Source organism: Hyperoodon ampullatus (assembly GCF_949752795.1).
Source record: "Hyperoodon ampullatus genome assembly, chromosome: X".
NCBI classification, from domain to species: domain Eukaryota; kingdom Metazoa; phylum Chordata; class Mammalia; order Artiodactyla; family Ziphiidae; genus Hyperoodon; species Hyperoodon ampullatus.
In genome coordinates this window covers 117,353,201-117,371,487 of record NC_136913.1, presented here as the reverse complement: position 1 = coordinate 117,371,487, position 18,287 = coordinate 117,353,201, and the positions used below count along the sequence as shown (strand labels likewise).

Genomic DNA, 18,287 nt, shown 5'->3' with positions numbered 1-18,287 from the left:
TCTAAAGATGAATAATTTCAAATGAGCTGATAAGGTTTTTGTTATTACTTTTTCATTTGAAATGTTTTATGGAATGGCTTAACTCTGTTTAAATTTTATTTTTCACTGTTGTGTTTATGGTTTATTTTGTATAACTTTTTATAATAAAATAATTTAAATTTTCCAAAAAAAATAAAACAGAGTTTTAAATTAGTCATTCAAAATCAGCAGGTCAACCCCTAAGTCTACTGGATAAACCCCCAGGCAAGCCCAGCTACTGTGCTTGTATGTGTGCCAGACAAGTTTGATCACAGCTACAAGCTGAGTATGGCTGTGGGTGGGTATGGATGTGAGTGTTTCTGAAAGCCTAAAAGATGAGGTTGAAAAGGTGGGCAGAGGCTAGATTGTGGAAGGCTTTGAAAGTCAGGTTAAGGACTGTAGGCTTTATCCTGTCAGCATCAGGAAGCAACTGAAGGGTTTTTACACTCAAAGCTGTGAGGTACACAGCCCAGTTTTCCAGGAAGGTGAACCTACAGCATTTCGAAGGACAAATCTAAGGGAGGAGATACTACAGGCAAGGAGACTAAAGTGTTAAGAATCTGTACAATGTGGTGATGGTTAAAATGTAAAGGATGGATATAAAAGACCTGAAGGATACAAAAGACGTGAAGAATTAAAAGACTTTAGGATAAAGATGGCAGATTGAACTCACACATTTAGCTCTGCTCCCTCCTCAAAACCCTGATAAAATTATAGCAAAGGAATAAATACAAAAGGATGGGGGATACAGGGGAGAAGACATTAACAGCAAATTTTGGAAACCAGATAGCAGACAGACAAATAGTAACCAAGTTAGTAGAAAGTGGGAACCTGTATCCGAAGTCATCAGTAGGGAAAGCTGAGAGGCAACTCAATTTATACCACAAGGGACTTCCCTCATAGCCCAGTGGTTAAGAATCTACCTCCCAATGCTGAGGACGCGGGTTCGATCTCTGGTCAGGGAACTAAGATCCCACATGCTGTGGGGCAACTAAGCCCGTGTGCCTCAACGAAAAATCCCGCGTGCTGCAACGAAGACCCAATGCAGCCAAAAATAAATAAATAAATATTTAAAAAATATATTTTATACCACAGAGCTCCAAAAAGGTTCAGGAATTTGTAGTGCCAGGTACCTCTACAAGTAGGGGTGAACGACTGGCTAACACCAGGAGGACTGGTTGAAAGTCAGCCTGAGACGCTGATAGACCTGCAGAGCCAAACAACTCCCCTTGAAGACCTCCACATTAGACGGGAGGGCTACTCCCTTAGAGAAGATCCCTGAAGCTCAGAAGAAAACTTTACCAAGAAAATATATGATCTTCAGAGAAATTAAAGAAGACTTTGCTGCCATGAGACAAGAAGAGGAAATTTTAAAGGACTTTTGAGAAAATAGAAGAGGTCTTAGGAATTAAAAATATGACAATAGGTGCTTATATGTGGAATCTAAAAAAAATACAAATGAACTTATTTACAAAACAGAAAGAGACTCACAGACATAGAAAACAAACTTATGGTTACCAAAGGGGAAAGGGGGCGGGAATAAATCAGGAGTTTGGGATTAATATATACACACTGCTATATATAAAATAGATAACCAACAAGGACCTACTGTATAACACAGAGAACTATACTCAATATTTTGTAATAACCTATATGGAAAAGAATCTGAAAAAGAATATATATATATATATATATATATATGTATATGTATAACTGAATCACTGTGCTGTACACCTGAAATTAACACAACATTGTAAATCAACTATACTTCAATTTTTAAAAAATGACAAGAGGATTTTAAACCTTAATAAAAGGGTTGGAAGATAAAGCTGATGAAATGTCTTAGAAAGCAGTGTTTAAAAAAAGAAAGAAAGAAATGAAGAACAGGAAAAAAAAGGAAAATTAATGATCAACCCAGGTATATGAAAAACAGAAGTTATGTGGATAGACAGAGTTCTTTCTGAATGTATTTTAGAGATATTAAGTAATCTGCTGAAGATTGAACAGCTGATAAGAGGTAGAGCTGGGATTCTTAATCAGATGTGTGTGACTTTTTAAGAGCAAGCTTTCGCCATTCCACTGTGCTATAATAAAGTCTCTATGGTAGGAACCAACTTGACCAATCACGTCTATCTTCTCCTCCCCCAAACATTTTGTCAAAGATCAGAGCCAGGGAATGTGGTGACAGCCACTTCATGCTGAACCAGGTTAGGCTTTGAGGTCTACTGTTTAGAGAATCTCTGGTTTTGTTCTTCAGTTGTAAATTCTCTCAAGGTCCATTCTAATTTTAGGATTTTAAGGCTGCCTTCATATTTACGATCTATTTTCAATTTCTTACTTAGGATCACTGCTTTGGATGCTTCCCCCTCTCTCATTATAAGTGATTTGGTCCTTTCTAAACCAACTTCAGTCATTTGTTCTTTCATTTTACTACTTCTACTCCACCTTTCCCCCTTGTGTTCATGGTCTCTTCTGTCTATCAACACTTTTTTCAGTAAACATATCTATTCATACTTTGCTCCTGTTGGAGATGTAGTTTCCAGTCCTTTCAAACAACAACAAAAGCTCCACCTTATGTCTCATCAGTTTCTGGCATCTCAGTAAGGGAGTCTAGTTTCCCATGACTTAACCATACTTCTTAAAATGTTTTTTAATACCTTTCTGCTGTAATGAATTTGTTTAGCCACGATATTCCTCTGCCACATTTCCTAGCTTTGGAGAGATTCATTTCAGCTCTTATCTTTCTGTGGCCAGAAAAATTACTTCTCACTTGACAAATCATAAACTCCCTTCTTATACATAAACTCAATTAACCCGTCTCAACAATTTCCCTTTTGAAAGTACACTCTAGAATGTTGATATGTGTTTAACGATTCTGTAACTGCCCTTCAATTTCATGTTTTTATATTCTAAGTATGAATTCCTTTTTCAAACTCTAATTATTTCTAGACCTTTTCATGGAATCTTAAACAGCAAAACTAAAAGGAAACTTAAAAGGTAACCTGGGTCCACCTCCTACTCGAAACATTTATTCACACATTCATTAAACATTTATTGAGTACCTATGTGCTCGGCCCTAGTGTTCCAAGATAAATAAAACAAAAATCCTTGCTCTGAAAAAGCTCAGTCTAGTGGGAGACAGAGATAAACAAATAAATTACAACATAGGAAATGCTATAGCAGATGATAGACATAGAACAGTAGGAACACAAAAGAAAAGAGTGACCAAAAATGCTTTGTAGCTCACAAAACAATTTCACAACCCATTAGTTCATTTACTTCTCTAAATGACTCTGTGACACAAGCATCACAAGTAAGCAAATGGACAATCAGAAAGGTTGTAGGACTTAACCAAAGTCACTCACCTAATACTGAGTGCTGGAATTCAAACTTTCTTCTTCTAATTTTAAAATTTGAGTACATGCCAATCAACCCCTGCTGACTCTTTCCCTTTTCTACCTACCACTTTAGGAATTACATGCAGGAAAAGGACATCATTTAATAATGTTAGGGACTTCCCTGGTGGCGCAGTGGTTAAGAATCCACCTGCCAGTGCAGAGGACATGGGTTCGAACCTTGCTCCAGGAAGATCCCACATGCCGCAGAGCAACTAAGCCCATGCGCCACAACTACTGAGCCTGTGCTCTAGAGCACACGAGCCACAACTACTGAGTCTGAATGCCACAACTACTGAAGCCTGCACGCCTAGAGCCCGTGCTCTGCAACAAGGGAAGTCACCGCAATGAGAAGCCCATGCACCGCAACAAAGAGTAGTCCCCACTCGCCACAACTAGAGAGAAAGCCCACGTGCAGCAACAAACACCAAATGCAGCCAAAACTAAATAAATTTATTGTAAAAAATAAATAAATAATTTTACTTTCTTCAATTTCTCTTAGGAAGCATATGTTCATTAGTTTAACTGCTTCTCCAATTAAATTCAAATCCATTTTTTTACATCTTTATTGGAGTATAATTGCTTTACAATGGTGTGCTAGTTTCTGCTTTATAACAAAGTGAATCAGTTATACATATACATATGTTCCCATATCTCTTCCCTCTTGTGTCTCCTTCCCTTCCACCCTCCCTATCCCACCCCTCTAGGTGGTCACAAAGCACCGAGCTGATCTCCCTGTGCTATGCGGCTGCTTCCCACTAGCTATCTATTTTACATTTGGCAGTGTATATATGTCCATGCCACTCTCTTACTTTGTCCCAGCTTACTCTTCCCCCTCCCCATGTCCTCAAGTCCATTCTCTAGTAGGTCTGCATCTTTACTCCCGTCTTGTCCTAGGTTCTTCTGACTATTTTTTTTCTTTTTTTTAGATTCCATATATATGTGTTAGCATACAGTATTTGTTTTTCTCTTTCTGACTCACTTCACTCTGTATGACAGTCTCTAGGTCCATCCACCTCACTACAAATAACTCAGTTTCATTCTTTTTTATAGGTGAGTAATATTCCATTGTATATATGTGCCACATCTTCTTTATCCATTCATTTGTGGATGGACACTTAGGTTGCTTCCATGTCCTGGCTATTGTAAGTAGAGCTGCAATGAACATTTTGGTACATGACTCTTTTTGAATTATGGTTTTCTCAGGGTATATGCCCAATAGTGGGATTGCTGGGTCACATGGTAGTTCTATTTTTAGTTTTTTAAGGAACCTCCATACTGTTCTCCATAGTGGCTGTATCAGTTTACATTCCCACCAACAGTGCAAGAGGGTTCCCTTTTCTCCACACCCTCTCCAGCATTTATTGTTTGTAGATTTTTTGTTGACGGCCATTCTGACTGGTGTGAGATGATATCTCATTGTAGTTTTGATTTGCATTTCTCTGATGATTAATGATGTTGAGCATTCTTCCATGTGTTTGTTGGCAATCTGTATATCTTCTTTGGAGAAATGTCTATTTAGGTCTTCTGCCTATTTTTGGATTGGGTTCAGGAACAAGACAAGGTTGCCCACTCTCTCCACTATTATTCAACATAGTTTTGGAAGTTTCAGTAACAGCAATTAGAGAAGAAAAAGAAATAAAAGAAATCCGAATTGGAAAAGAATAAGTAAAGTTGTCACTGTTTGCAGATGGCATGATACTATACATAGAAAATCCTAATGATGCTACCAGAAAACTACTAGAGCTAATCAGTGAATTTGGTAAAGTAGCAGGATACAAAATTAATGCACAGAAATCTATTCCATTCCTATACACTAATGATGAAAAATCTGAAAGTGAAATTAAGAAAACACTCCCATTTACCATTGCAACAAAAAGAATAAAATATCTAGGAATAAACCTACCTAAGGAGACAAAAGACCTGTATGCAGAAAATTATAAGACACTGATGAAAGAAATTAAAGATGATACAAATAGATGGAGAGATGTACCATGTTCTTGGATTGGAAGAATCAACATTGTGAAAATGACTCTACTACCCAAAGCAATCTACAGAGTCAATGCAATACCTATCAAAATACCACTGGCATTTTTCACAGAACTAGAACAAAAAATTGCACAATTTGTATGGAAAAGACCCCGAATAGCCAAAGCAATCTTGAGAAAGAAAAACGGAGCTGGAGGAATCAGGCTCCCTGACTTCAGACTATACTACAAAGCTACAGTAATCAAGACAGTTTGGTACTGGCACAAAAACAGAAATATAGAGCAATGGAACAGGATAGAAAGCCCAGAGATAAACACACGCACATATGGTCACCTTATCTTTGATAAAGGAGGCAGGAATATACAGTGGAGAAAAGACAGCCTCTTCAATAAGTGATGCTGTGAAAACTGGACAGCTACATGCAAAAGAATGAAATTAGAACACTCCTTAACACCATACACAAAAATAAACTCCAAATGGATTAAAGACCTAAATGTAAGGCCAGACACCATCAAACTCTTCGAGGAAAACATAGGCAGAACACTCTATGACATAAATCACAGCAAGATCCTTTTTGACCCACCTCCTAGAGAAATGGAAATAAAAACAAAAATAAACACATGGGACCTAATGAAACTTAAAAGCTTTTGCACAGCAAAGGAAACCATAAACAAGATGAAAAGACAACCCTCAGAATGGGAGAAAATGTTTGCAAATGAAGCAACTGACAAAGGATTAATCTTCAAAACATACAAGCAACTCATGCAGCTCAATATCAAATCCATTTTTACATTGTCCATGTATATACCACAAGGCACTGAAATTCTCTGGTAACCTACCACATTTTAAGAAATAAGAATCCCAGTACCTTATGATTCTCTCTCTCATGTACCTAAGAGAGCCCCTAAACCTCTTGAGGGAAACACGTTCTTTGTATCATGCCTGGTTTATTGCTTTTAAACTGCATTCAGTTCTACTAACAGAACTAGGAAAGTGAATCTGTCTTGCATTTTAAATTATTCATGATTCAGTCATTTACTGAGCACTTACTCTCTATAAGGCACTCATACTTCATATAAGGCACTGGGCTACACACTGTGAAAGATACAGAAATGAGTAAGACATAGTACTCACCCTCATGAGTCTTGGAATGTAAAATGAGAGATAAGACATATGACAAATAACTCCAATCTAAGGAATACTATTGTAAGTGTTGTAATAATGGTAATAGACATTGTACAATTTCAAAACATGAAAGTGGTAGTATTTGAGATAGAAATTAAAGAATGAACAGAAATTTGTCATTAGAAAATTGGAACGAAGGAATTACAAATTGATGGAATAGCTTGAGCAAAGGCATGATAATAGAAGAAAACAGTAGCTAATAACCACAGCTACCATTTATTAAGCACTTATTATGTGCTAGGCACTGTTCCAAATGCTTGAATACATTATCCCATTTAATCTTCATAACAACCATATGAAGTAGATAATACTATTATTTCCATACTGCAGATGAAGAAGCCTAAGATTAGAAAGGTAATAATATTAGTAAATAATATTAGTAAATATTATTTAAAACTCCTTTTTTGGCTATCAAATTTAAAAGACAGCTGCATAATGCAGTAATTATAAATCTGTGTTGATGAGCATACAAAGCATTAAGATATAATTTGTATGACAATAACAGCACAAAGGAGGGAGGAGGGAAAGGAGCTATATATGAGCATATAATATTTTTAATAATATTGAAATTAAGTTGGTACTAATCTGAACTAGATTGCTATAAATTGAGACATTAATTGTAACCCATAACGTAACCACTAAAAACAAACTCAAAATAATAGTAAAAGAAAGGACAAGGGAATAAAAATAGCACACTAAAAATATCTATTTAACACAATAGAGGGCAGTAATGAAGGGACAAAAAAGACCTAAAATTTATAGAAAGAAAATAGCAGTATATCAGATGTAAATCCTACCTTATCAATAATTTCATTAAATGTACATGGATGAAATATTCCAATTAAAAGGCATAGGATGGCAAAAGGGACCCCCCAAAAAATGATCCAAATAAATATATGATGTCTACAAAAGGCACAATTTTGATTCAGAGACACAAATAGATCGAAAGTAAAAGGATTTTACATACAGTTGACACTTGAACAAAATGGGTTTGAACTGCATGGGTCCACTCATACATGGATTTTTTTCCAATAAATACATACTACAGTGCTACACAATCTGCTATTGGTTGAATCCATGGATGCAGAATTGTGGATAGAGAGGGCTGACTCTAAAGTTATACACAGATTTTTGACTGTGCAGGCGGTCAGGGTCCCTAGCCCCCATGTTGTTCTAGGGTCAACTGTACACAGATATATCATGCAAACAGTAACCAAAAGAGAGCCAGAGTGGCTATACTTCTAACAGACAAAATAGACTTTAAGACAAAAAGCATTATGAGAGGTAAAGAAGGACTTTTATAACAATAAAAGTATCAATCTACCAAGAATATATAACAATTGTAAACATATATGTACCTAACAGCAGAGCCCCAAAAATATATGAAGCAAAAACTGACAGAACTGAAGGAAGAAACAGACAATTCAACAATGATAGCTGGAGACTTGAATAAACACCTTCAATAATAGATAGAACAACTAGACAGAAGATCAACAAGAAAATGAAAGACTTTAACAACACTGTAAACCTCCTAGACATAACAGACATCTATAGAACACTCCACCCATTGATAGCAGAATACACATTCTTCTCAAGTGTACATGGAACGTTCTCCAGGATAGACCATATGTTAGTCCATAACACAAGTCTCAATAAATTTAACAGATCTGAAATCACCCAAAGTATAATGTAATTGAAAGGAATTAAAGAAGACCAAATAAATGGAAAGACATACTATATTCATGAATTGGAAGACTTAATATTGTTAAGATGGCAATATCCCCCAAATTAATCTACAGATTCCATGCAATCTTGTCAAAATCCCAGTTAGCTTTTTGAAGAAATTGAAAAGCCCTTCCTAAAACTCATATGGAAATGCAAAGTTCCAGAAGAGCCAAAATAATCTTGAAAAAGAATAAAGCTGGAGGACTCCCATTTCCTAATTTCAAAATTTATTAAAAGCTACAGACTAAAATCAAGACTATGGGTGGGATTCCCTGGTGGTCCAGTGGTTAAGAATCCACCTTCCAATGCAGGGGACGTGGGTTCGATCGCTGGTTGGGGGACTAAGATCCCACATGCCGCAGGATCTATGCCCATGCGCCACAACTACTGAGCCCGTGTGCCACAACGAGAGAGCCCACGTGCCACAACTACAGAGCCCATGCGCTCTGGAGCCCACATGCCACAACTAGAGAGAAGCCCATACACCACAATGAAGAGCCTGCACACCACAACAAAAGACCCCGCGTGCCGCAACTAAGACCCAACACAGCCAAAAATAAATAAATAGATTAGAGATAATCTCAGAGATTACACAAAAAGGAGCAACAAACTTATAAAAAAAGAAAAAAAGACTATGGGTACTGGTCTAAGGATAGACATATAGACTAATGGAATAGGAGTGAACGTTCAGAAATAAACCCACAGATTTATGGACACTTCATTTTCAATAAGGGAATCAAGACAAATCAATTGGAGCAGAAGAGTCTTTTCAACAAATAATGTCAGGACAACTGGATAATCATGTACAAAAGAATGAAGTTATATCCCTACCTCAAACATATATAAAAATTAACTCAAAATGGATCAAAGACCTATATTTAAGGTGTAAAACTAGAAGACTTTTATAAGAAAACATAAGCATAATTTTTTTTTCTTTTTTTTGCAGTACACGGGCCTCTCACTGTTGTGGCCTCTCCCGTTGCAGAGCACAGGCTCCAGATGCGCAGGCTCAGTGGCCATGGTTCACAGGCCCAGCTGCTCCGCAGCATGTGGGATCTTCCTGGACCGGGGCATGAACCTGTGTCCCCTGCATCGGCAGGCGGACTCTCAACCACTGAGCCACCAGGGAAGCCCAAGCATAAATTTTAATGACCTTGGATTAGGCTTCTAAAATATGACACCTAAAGCACAAGCAACCAAAGGAAAAGTAAATAAAGTGAATGTCATCAAAATTTTAAAGTTTTGCACTTCAAAGAACACTATCAAGAAATTGAGATGACAATTCACAGAATGGAAGAAAATATTTACAAATCATATACCTGATAAGCAACTAGTAACCAAAATATATACAGAACTCTTACAATTCAACAATAAAAAGAAAAATAATCCAATTTAAAAACGGGCAAAGGATTTGAATAGACATATTTCTAAAGAAGATATGCAAATGACCAATAGGCACATGAAAAGATGCTCAATATCATTAGTCATCAAAAAATGTAAATCAAAACTACAATGGAAGATCACTTCATAATAATTAGGATGGCTATAAGCAAAAACAGTAACAAGTGCTGATGAGGGTGTAGAGAAATTGGAACCCTCATACTTTGCTGGTGGGAATGTAAAATGGTACAACAACTTTTGAAAATAGGCTGGCGGTCTCTCAAAATAGTAAGCATAGTGACCATATGACCCAGTAATTCTACTCCCAGGTATATACCCAGTATCTACCCAGTAGAATTGGAAGCATATTTTCACTCAAAACATCACATACAAATGTTCATAGCAACACTATGCATATTATCCAAAAGGTGAAAACAGCCCAAATGACCATCAACTTATGAATGGGTAAACAAAAAGTGGTATATTGATACAATGGAATACTGTTCAATCATAAAAGGAATGAAGTAGTGATACATGTTATAACATGGATGAACTCTGAAAACATTATGCTAAGTGAAAGAAGTCAGACACAAGAGGTCACACTTTTTATGATTCCATTTATATGAAATGTCCAGAAGAGGCAAGTCCATAGAGACATTAATTAGATTAGCAGATTAGCAGCTGAAAAATTCCAGTGGCATTTTTCACAGAGATAGAAAGAGCAACTGTGAAATTTGTATGGGACTACAAAAGACCCCGAATAGCCAAAGCAATCCTGAGAGAGAAGAATAAAACTGGAGGCATCACATTTCCTGATTTCAGACTATACTACAAAGCTATGGTAATCAAAATAGTATGGTACTGATATAAAAATAGACATACAGACTAATAGAACAGGATCAAGAGCCCAGAAATAAATCCCTGCATATACTGTCAACTAGTATTTGACAAGGGAGCCAAGAAATCGATAAGTGATGTTGAGAAACTGAATAACCACATTCAGAAGAATAAAATTGGATCCCTATCTTATACCACTCACAAAAATTAACTCAAAATGGATTAAAGACTTAAACATAAGACCTGAAACCATAAACTCCTAGAAGAAAACATAGGGTCAAAACTCCCTGACATTGGTCTTCACAGCAATTTTTTGGATATGACACCAAAAGCACAAGCAACAAAAGCAAAACTTAATAAGCAGAACTACATCTAACTAAAAACTTTCTGCACAGCAAAAGAAACAATCAATAAAATGGAAAGACAACTTACAGAATGTGAGAAAATATTTGCAAATCATATATGTGATAAGGAGTTAACATCCAAAGTATATAAAGAACTCACACAACTCAATAGCAAAAGAAAAATCTGGTTGACAAATGGGCAGAGGACCTGAATACACACTTTTCCAAAGAAGACATACAGATGGCCAACAGACACATGAAAAGACGCTCAACATCACTAATCATCCGGGAAATGCAAATCAAAACCACAGTGAGATATCACCTCACACCTGTCAGAATGGCTATCACCAAAAAGATAAGAAGTGTTGGGCTTCCCTGGTGGCGCAGTGGTTGAGAGTCCGCCTGCCGATGCAGGGGACGCGGGTTCGTGCCCCGGTCCGGGAAGATCCCACATGCCGCGGAGCGGCTGGGCCCGTGAGCCATGGCTGCTGGGCCTGTGCGTCCGCAGCCTGTGCTCCGCAACGGGAGAGGCCACAACAGTGAGAGGCCCGTGTACCGCAAAAAAAAAAAAAAAAAAAAAAAAGAAGTGTTGACGAGGATGTGGAGAAAAAGGAACACTCGTGCACTCTTGGTGGGAATCTAAATTGGTACAGGCACTAAGGAAAACAGTATGGAGGTTTCCCAAAATTTTTAAAGTAGAATTACCATATGATCCAGCCATCCCACTTCTGGGTATATATATAAAGGAAATGAAAACAGGATCTCAAAGGGATAGCTGCACTCCCATGTTCATTGCAGCATTATTCACAACCTACTCAAGGCCTCATTAATTAGAAAGGGGCAGAATTGGGAAATGGACCCCTATGTGTATAGAGCATAGGGTGCATGTGTGTGTGTGTGTCTGACTCTAAAGCCTATGCCGGTAGCCTCTAATGCTACCTCTCCACTTCAAAATATGGTTATGAGTTGTTGTTATTGTTGTTTATAATGAAATTATTTTAAAATAGGTAATGCATGCATATGGTACACAATGTGAAAAGTAAAAAGAAACAGAGAAACAGTGAAAAATAAGTATAAAATAGTCTCCTTCTCACTCTTGTCCCCCAGCCACCCAGGAGACAACCACTGTTAACAGCTGCTTTTCAAATTAAAAAAAATTTTATTTTCACAAAAGTGGTTTGCCACTGCATCATTTCATAGCCCATGTAACCCTGAGCCATGTTATTATGGATTCCTACTCTAACTTTTAAATTTTTCTGTGAAAAACATTCTTCAAAATTGATCCCATAGAAAACATGATAAAAACGACTCATAGTGCATTGCAAATCCTAATGCTTTTCAGACATTAATTGTTCAGTTTAGCTAATCAAGCTTAGTGACACAGCATATTCTAATTCTTTTACATTTTCTATTTCAATGACGTAACTTCTTTTTACAATAAGATGGAACATCTGTCTGATGAAAAATGGGCCATTATTATTTATCTGAAGCCACGAAGGCAGTTTCAGGGGAGATTTACATTTATTTCCTCTACAGTGCCTAGCATAATGCATTAAATATAGTAAAAAACAAAAACAAGACAAAATTTTTTAAAAACACAATAAATATGTTGAATGAGTAACTAAATAATGAAGAGAATAGTACATGGTTTATTGACTAGTTCTTGCTTGCAATATCCCTTGCATGACAATCCAGTATAATGACTTTAGCACAATGGCACTTTGTTGCCAAAGTTATTCAATTTCAGATTCATCGGAGTCTTGAACTTGAAGCAACAAATATCTGAAATATTGTCAAGGACATTGCTTTCTTACATAAGTATATTAAAGCATTCACCTCAGGAAAGACCACCCATTCTAGTTCCCTTGAAAAGAGTTATAGAAAAAGCAGATGGCTGTATTCAAGGTGGTAAGGGGGAGGGGAGTACATTGTCCTTATTTTAAATAAGTCAAAAACTGCAGTACATGTATTTGATGTGCAAACTTATAATGTTCAATTTTTTCAATTATATTACCTTTTTCCCTGGAGTTTAGGAGAAAACAAGCCACATGTAGATAAAAGATTATGAGTCTACTGAATATATCATCTATCACTGCACTGAATTGTTTATGGCATTATACTCAGTCACAGAGCATTTGTTCTCATTTTGTCACTAATTAATATATAACTGAATTTACTATGTATAAGTTTCATTATAGGACTTCCACTATTGTGACACACTCTAGCATCAAGGACATGGGAATTTTACAACAAAAGAAAATTAAAGTACCACATAACAGTTAAGATATAATCCACTACTTTTTCCTTAAAAAAAAAAAACTTGTCCTTCAGAACGTATCAAGGGAATAATTTTTTTAATGGAACTTGCTATGGACTGAATTGTATCCCCCAAAATTCATATGTTGAAACCCTAATCCCTAATGTGATGGTATTTGGAAATGGGGCCTTTAGGGAGTAATAAGGTTTAGATGAGGTCATGAGGGTGCGGTCTTCATGATGGCATCAGTGCCCTTATAAGGAGAGACACCAAAGAGTTCGCTCTCTCTCTCTCTTTTCCCTTGCCATGTGAGGACACAGCAAGTAGGCAGCTAGCAGCAACCAGGAAGAGAGCACTCACCAGGACCTGACCCTGTTGATGCCCTGATCTTGGGCTTCCCAGTCTCCAGAACCGTGAGAAAATAAATGTCTGTTGTTTAAGCCACTCAGTCTATGGTATTTTGTTATGGCAGCCCAAGCTGACTAAGACAAAACATATTAAAGAATTTGGAGAGGGCTTCCCTGGTGGCGCAGTGGTTGAGAGTCTGCCTGCCAATGCAGGGGACGCGGGTTCGTGCCCCAGTCTGGGAAGATCCCACATGCCACGGAGTGGCTAGGCCCGTGAGCCATGGCCGCTGAGCCTGCGCGTCCAGAGCCTGTGCTCCACAATGGGAGAGGCCACAACAGTGAGAGGCCCGCATACCACAAAAAAAAAAAAAAAGAAAGAATTTGGAGATAAAACCTTAAGCAAGTCAGCACCTTATCAGTGAGGTATTATGGGAAGAGCGTTGGACAGGATGTAAGGGGTGAGTTCGGTTATATACAGCCTGGGCTTCATGACTGACTTCTTGTGTGACCTTGAACACGCTGATTCCACAGCTCTATAATTAGGGGACTGGATGAGCTCCCATTATGGCCACTGTGCAGCACCACCCCGACTCCCACTCTGACCATGACTGTGCCTGGGGACTGTAGCACTAATGACACTGCAGTAACTAGGTGAGACATGAAGAAATAATCACTGAAGGCAAGGACGAGGAAAATAACACAATGTAGTGTATAAATTGCCACTCTAACGTGATATATAAGGCAAGATGCATAACTGAGATGAGCATTTATGAAACCTGCTTCAAGAAAAAGATCAAAATGGAATACTGCAGCACCATCGCCATCTCTTTGTACTAGGGGTTAAGATGTACAAAAAGATGAAAAGAATGCAGATACACCAGAAAAAGAATGCTGCAGCCACAGAAAACACAGTGGTCATTCAACTCCTTTCTACTCTTCATTATCGTGTAAAATGATTTTTCCAAGATAAAGTATAAGAAAGGGGCTTCCCTGGTGGCACAGTGGTTAAGAATCTGCCTGCCAATGCAGGGGACATGGATTCGAGCCCTGGTCAAGGAAGATCCCACATGCCGTGGAGCACTAAGCCCGTGTGCCACAAGTACGGAGCCTGCGCTCTAGAGCCCGCAAGCCACAACTACTGAAGCCTGCGTGCCACAACTACTGAAGCCCACATGCATAGAGCCCACGCTCCGCAACTAGAGAAGCCCCCACAATGAGAAGCCCATGCACCGCAACAAAGAGTAGCTCCCACTCACCGCAACTAGAGAAAGCCTGGGCGCAGCAACGAAGACCCAACTCAGCCATGAATGAATGAATAAATAAATAAATAAATAAATAAATAAAGCTATTTTTTAAAAAAGTATAAGAAAGAGTATAATTGCGTAGAGAAAAGAGAACGTGAGATACTAACCCAGGACACAGTAGTGCCGTCAGCAAAAAATTTGTCTTCCACTTAATACCTCTAAATGCTGAGGAAGTAAAGGACAGAAGAGTTACTGGAGCAACTGGATTTAGTCCACTTTACAAATACTTTATAGTAACTAACACACAACTACATTTTGCTAGGTCAGCTAAAATTCCCCATGCAATTTTTGAATTTTTTTTTTTTTTTTTTTTTTTTTTTGCGTTACGCGGGCCTCTCTCTGTTGTGGCCTCTCCCGTTGCGGAGCACAGGCTCCGGACACGCAGGCTCAGCAGCCATGGCTCACGGGTCCAGCCGCTTCGCGGCATGTGGGATCTTCCCGGATCAGGGCACGAACCTGTGTCCCCTGCATCGGCAGGCGGACTCTCTACCACTGCGCCACAAGGGAAGCCCTGAATTTTTAATTTTACAGCTTTTTAATTTCTAACACACCAACTTACTGGAATAATAACAGTTGCAATGCTTACTCATATACATCTTAGCAGATACGTATCCAGCAGAGGTTCCCAGAAGGACCCATAACAGAATAGCACTGGTCATTAAAGCACCTCGTTTGGCAGGGGAAAGGAAACCAAGACAGGTCAGAACTAAAGGCACAAAAGAGAAATATCAAACCAGTGACAATAATGGCCTCAAAAGCACATAGGACTTTATAATAAAGACAACCTTATGAAGATATTTTTATGAAACAGCATACAAGGAAATTCTCTGATGTTATTCTCTTAGCTAATTTTTTGACAAATTTTTCTTAGTGAAAAAGTCTGATTTCCCATACAAGGCAAATGATATGTTTTCAATTTAGCCTTTAATCTCACTGTTTAAATCAAAATTAAACAAAAGATCTTCCCCTTCCCTACTCCAGTAGTCACTGCATAAACAGCAAATCATTTTTCCCACAAAAATTTCCTTCTGTTTCCTTTTATTCAAGGTAAGGGGGAAAAAATCACAGTGAGACTTGGTCTCAGGAAAATATAACCTTAAGAGCTAAATTTTGAAATTATCACTGACATCTGAAACAGCTAATAAGCCATTTATTTACAGCAGCTTTCTTTGTGAAAATCAGCACTCTGGTTATCAAAAACTGACAAACTCCATTTTTAGTTGATAAATGAAGGCAGCCAGAGTTCATCAGCCACTGTAAGCCTACTAACGATGCCATTGCGCTTATACATTTAAAGACCAGCACTCAGGCTTGCCATAGCATTTCAAAATGCTAGTCTTTTAATTATAACTCCCTGAGTTCATTTAAAATATGATTCTACCCACATGCTGATTTTCAAGAACGCATCTACCTTGCAAAGCAAGGAACAAGTGTATTGGACATTACTATAAATTACTCAAAACTGAAGAAGCTATGAAAGTTCCTTGATATAGGAACATATTCAGACTCATATCCTTAATTTGAGAAGAAAGAAATATAAGTACTATAAAACACACATTTCCTTAAACTTTAGGGTAGAATTTTCAAAGTTCTTTTGTACATATGAATCAAAGTTTAACATGTGTTAGCAGCTCACTAAGACTGTTGAAGAAGACACATATTGATCTGAGATTACTCACATAAAGTAATAAATATCATAATCAAAACCTGTGTTCTTGACCCAGGAAAACTGACAGCAACATTCCACTCCTTGGAGGTCTGAATACATCCCCATGAACCAGCTTCCAACCAAATTCCTTCTGGGCATCTTCCTGCATATGAGAAAGTCTTTAATAAACACAGGAGTTACTAGGAAAGAAAGTTACAAGAGCTCTGAAAGTTAGAGAAAAATGAATTTTCCTCTAGAGACAGACTAGCTGGAAACCAATGGCTCATTTTGGATAGAGTAGGTCTCTGGCAGGTATGTGACCCTGCCATACAAATAAGCTATTCCCTTACTTTAAGTTTTGCATTGGAGGGAGTGTGTTAATTATATAAAGGACACAACTGGCTTGATTTTCATGAAGAAAGCAACACAATTTAACATACATAAAAGATCCAACCAAGGGACTTCCTGGTGGTGCAGCGGTTAAGAATCCGCCTGTCAATGCAGGGGACAAGGGTTCAATCCCTGGTCCGGGAAGATCCCACATGCTACGGAGCAACTAAGCCCGTGTGCCACAACTCCTGAAGCCTGCACGCCTAGAGCCCGTGCTTCACAACAAGAGAAGCCACTGCAATGAGAAGCCCGTGCACCGCAACAAAGAGTAGCCCCCGCTTGCCACAACTAGAGAAAGCCCGTGTGCAGTAACAAAGACCAACGCAGCCAAAAATAAATAAATAAAAAATTTAAAAAAAGATTCAACCAATTCTATAGAAATTAAAAGTTCATTAATACACAAATGATTACAAGAGTCAAAACAGTATAAATTGATAAAACTAAATTTACCCTAAATTGTAGTATTTTGCAGTGTTTCGTATATTTATCTCATGCTGCAAATTAATGAAAATCTTAAATAATGATATTTTGAAAGGTCAGAAACATGAAAAGGAATATAACCAAAGAGTTGATAGCAAATAACTCTCTAATAAACTTACCTGTACTTTTTAAGAATCAACACAACACTCTGTACTTTGATTCAGCATAATATGCAAAATTACTAGACATCAAAATGCATTGCATTCAAGGTGTTATACTCTAAGTAGAAATATAACATTGAGAACTGGGCAAGTAGGCACTCAAATATTTGCTGAATCAAATATGTGCATTTTTACTTACGGGAAAACTCATCTGATTATATCTGATAATACCTTTATGGAGAGTCCTTAATATGATCATAGCCACCATTCCAGATAAGAAGACAGCAATAACAATGGAATTCATAATACTAGAAAACATAAAGAAGGAAAAAGAGAAGTTAAATCTCAAGTTTCTTATTTGAATACTAAAAAGAAAATGTGTGCACACGTAAAAGAAAGACATTCAAATTATCACTATGTCGATCAGTTTTCTAAGGTTAAATGTGGATCAAAGGCTGAATACATCAATATATTAAATGAACTTAAAGCTCTATCACAAGGGGCTTCCCTGGTGGCGCAGTGGTTAAGAATCCACCTGCCAATGCAGGAGACACGGGTTCGAGCCCTGGTCCGGGAAGATTCCCACATGCCGCGGAGCAACTAAACCCATGCACCACAACTACTGAGCCTGTGCTCTAGAGCCTGTGAGCCACAACTACTGACGCCCGTGTGCCTAGAGCCCATGCTCCACAACAAGAGAAGCCACCGCAATGAGAAGCCTGCGCACCGCAACAAAGAGTAGCCCCTGCTCGCCGCAACTAGAGAAAGCCCACGAACAGCAACGAAGACCCAACGCAGCCAAAAACAAATAAATAATTTTTTTAAAAAACAAAAAGCTCTATCACAAAAGTGCATTACAAATAAATCAATAGAAGCAACACTATTCT

At 37.9% G+C, this 18,287-nt stretch overlaps 1 pseudogene across 1 annotated transcript in view; it reads right to left on the bottom strand.

The window, feature by feature from the left end:
• LOC307069814 (transmembrane 9 superfamily member 2-like) overlaps positions 1-18,287 on the bottom strand; it is a 92,662-nt pseudogene that overhangs the window by 27,602 nt on the left and 46,773 nt on the right. Inside the window, exons 9-12 of the transcript in view lie at positions 17,600-17,708; positions 16,461-16,592; positions 15,368-15,487; positions 14,885-14,946 (exon numbers count right to left, since the gene is read on the bottom strand). The product of the transcript in view is annotated as a transmembrane 9 superfamily member 2-like (transcript). The remainder of the gene's footprint in view (positions 1-14,884; positions 14,947-15,367; positions 15,488-16,460; positions 16,593-17,599; positions 17,709-18,287) is intronic.